Source organism: Solea solea, chromosome 16 (assembly GCF_958295425.1).
Source record: "Solea solea chromosome 16, fSolSol10.1, whole genome shotgun sequence".
NCBI classification, from domain to species: domain Eukaryota; kingdom Metazoa; phylum Chordata; class Actinopteri; order Pleuronectiformes; family Soleidae; genus Solea; species Solea solea.
Window position 1 is genome coordinate 3213701 of NC_081149.1, and position 2500 is coordinate 3216200.

The following is a 2500-nucleotide window of genomic DNA, read 5'->3' on the forward strand; positions in this document are numbered from 1 at the left end:
ACTTGGATGGGAGACCGCGTGGGAATACCAGGTACTGTAAGCTTTTACACTGCTGCTTCCTTACAAGAAACATGGGCTTGCAATTACGTTGACACACGGGCACGGGCACAGGCACACGTTAACGTCCTTCTAGTTCCAGCCGTGCTTTGGTTTTCACAGAAAAAAGAGAATGGTGCACCATTCCTGGTGGCACTGCAATGCCAGGTCAATGCAAGAAGTGAAGAGAGCAAGCCCCAGTTTTCACCTCCCAATGCTCAAAAATGCATTTAATATTTAATCCCCATATAGAGGACATATCAGATATTAAACTGATATGAACAGATACTACACTTGATCTTAGCCAAAAGGCCGAGAAGCTATGGCCCACAAGTGTCTGGGGCCAACTCAAGATCTTGGCACACAAGTTACTTGTTGTGGTGCCATGTTTTTTAAGTGCGCATAACAAAGGCTGCTGCTGATCACCTCCGCCCCAAGGTGATCTAAGTGCACCTCTGAGCCTTGACGGACAGCTGCTTGACATTTGACACACTCAAAGGGCGCGGCCATACAGCAAAGCCCACCAAAAACAACTTAAACTCTTGAACGTTCGAAAGGCTGACTTTTGAGCTCCTCCACGAGCAGGGGGCCTTGCCTAGTCTATAAAAGGAGTCTGTGTCCCCAGCCCGTCGGCTTACGGCCATACCACCCTGAGCACGCCCGATCTCGTCTGATCTCGGAAGCTAAGCAGGGTCGGGCCTGGTTAGTACTTGGATGGGAGACCGCCTGGGAATACCAGGTGCTGTAAGCTTTTACACTGCTGCTTCCTTACAAGAAACATGGGCTTGCAATTACGTTGACGCACGGGCAAACGTTAACGTCCTTCTAGTTTCAGCCTTGGATGTCGCTCTGCAAGCACGTGAGAAGCTTGGAGATGGGCAGCAGCTTACCCATCTCGATGTAGCTTCCTAATACTGGAATATAGTGTAGCAGGTAGTGGAGATAAAGGCTCAAGTGCAGTGTGTTCGAAAGGCTGACTTTTGAGCTCCTCCACGAGCAGGGGGCCTTGCCTAGTCTATAAAAGGAGTCTGTGTCCCCAGCCCGTCGCCTTACGGCCATACCACCCTGAGCACGCCCGATCTCGTCTGATCTCGGAAGCTAAGCAGGGTCGGGCCTGGTTAGTACTTGGATGGGAGACCGCCTGGGAATACCAGGTGCTGTAAGCTTTTACACTGCTGCTTCCTTACAAGAAACATGGGCTTGCAATTACGTTGACGCACGGGCACACGTTAACCTCCTTCTATTTTCAGCCTTGGATGTCGCTCTGCAAGCACGTGAGAAGCTTGGAGATGGGCAGCAGCTTACCCATCTCGGTGTAGCTTCCTAATACTGGAATATAGTGTAGCAGGTAGTGGAGATAAAGGCTCAAGTGCAGTGTGTTCGAAAGGCTGACTTTTGAGCTCCTCCACGAGCAGGGGGCCTTGCCTAGTCTATAAAAGGAGTCTGTGTCCCCAGCCCATCGGCTTACGGCCATACCACCCTGAGCACGCCCGATCTCGTCTGATCTCGGAAGCTAAGCAGGGTCGGGCCTGGTTAGTACTTGGATGGGAGACCGCCTGGGAATACCAGGTGCTGTAAGCTTTTACACTGCTGCTTCCTTACAAGAAACATGGGCTTGCAATTACATTGACGCACGGGCACACGTTAACGTCCTTCTAGTTTCAGCCTTGGATGTCGCTCTGCAAGCACGTGAGAAGCACGTAAGCTGCTGGAGATGGGCAGCAGCTTACCCATCTCGGTGTAGCTTCCTAATACTGGAATATAGTGTAGCAGGTAGTGGAGATAAAGGCTCAAGTGCAGTGTGTTCGAAAGGCTGACTTTTGAGCTCCTCCACGAGCAGGGGGCCTTGCCTAGTCTATAAAAGGAGTCTGTGTCCCCAGCCCATCGGCTTACGGCCATACCACCCTGAGCACGCCCGATCTCGTCTGATCTCGGAAGCTAAGCAGGGTCGGGCCTGGTTAGTACTTGGATGGGAGACCGCCTGGGAATACCAGGTGCTGTAAGCTTTTACACTGCTGCTTCCTTACAAGAAACATGGGCTTGCAATTACGTTGACGCACGGGCACACGTTAACGTCCTTCTAGTTTCAGCCTTGGATGTCGCTCTGCAAGCACGTGAGAAGCACGTAAGCTGCTGGAGATGGGCAGCAGCTTACCCATCTCGGTGTAGCTTCCTAATACTGGAATATAGTGTAGCAGGTAGTGGAGATAAAGGCTCAAGTGCAGTGTGTTCGAAAGGCTGACTTTTGAGCTCCTCCACGAGCAGGGGGCCTTGCCTAGTCTATAAAAGGAGTCTGTGTCCCCAGCCCGTCGGCTTACGGCCATACCACCCTGAGCACGCCCGATCTCGTCTGATCTCGGAAGCTAAGCAAAGTCGGGCCTGGTTAGTACTTGGATGGGAGACCGCCTGGGAATACCAGGTGCTGTAAGCTTTTACACTGCTGCTTCCTTACATGAAACATGGG

The 2500-nt window shown here is 51.8% G+C and overlaps 7 non-coding genes across 7 annotated transcripts in view; 6 read left to right on the forward strand and 1 right to left on the reverse strand.

Annotated features, from left to right (window-relative positions):
• The window catches only part of LOC131441374 (5S ribosomal RNA), a 119-nt gene extending 76 nt beyond the window's left edge, over window positions 1-43 (forward strand). The window contains exon 1 of the ribosomal RNA XR_009232039.1: window positions 1-43. This exon is cut by the window's left edge and continues 76 nt beyond it. This is a non-coding gene — a ribosomal RNA (5S ribosomal RNA).
• Window positions 44-167: 124 nt separating this feature from the next.
• Window positions 168-360, reverse strand: LOC131442563 (U2 spliceosomal RNA). Its single transcript, XR_009233135.1, has one exon. It is a non-coding gene; the product is annotated as a U2 spliceosomal RNA (small nuclear RNA).
• Window positions 361-668: 308 nt separating this feature from the next.
• Window positions 669-787, forward strand: LOC131476862 (5S ribosomal RNA). Its single transcript, XR_009243224.1, has one exon. It is a non-coding gene; the product is annotated as a 5S ribosomal RNA (ribosomal RNA).
• Window positions 788-1083: 296 nt separating this feature from the next.
• LOC131477617 (5S ribosomal RNA) lies at window positions 1084-1202 on the forward strand. The gene has a single exon (XR_009243945.1). It is a non-coding gene; the product is annotated as a 5S ribosomal RNA (ribosomal RNA).
• Window positions 1203-1498: 296 nt separating this feature from the next.
• Window positions 1499-1617, forward strand: LOC131476863 (5S ribosomal RNA). Its single transcript, XR_009243225.1, has one exon. It is a non-coding gene; the product is annotated as a 5S ribosomal RNA (ribosomal RNA).
• A 306-nt stretch (window positions 1618-1923) lies between these two features.
• On the forward strand, window positions 1924-2042 carry LOC131476864 (5S ribosomal RNA). The gene has a single exon (XR_009243226.1). It is a non-coding gene; the product is annotated as a 5S ribosomal RNA (ribosomal RNA).
• A 306-nt stretch (window positions 2043-2348) lies between these two features.
• LOC131441074 (5S ribosomal RNA) lies at window positions 2349-2467 on the forward strand. The gene has a single exon (XR_009231750.1). It is a non-coding gene; the product is annotated as a 5S ribosomal RNA (ribosomal RNA).
• Window positions 2468-2500: the final 33 nt, after the last annotated feature.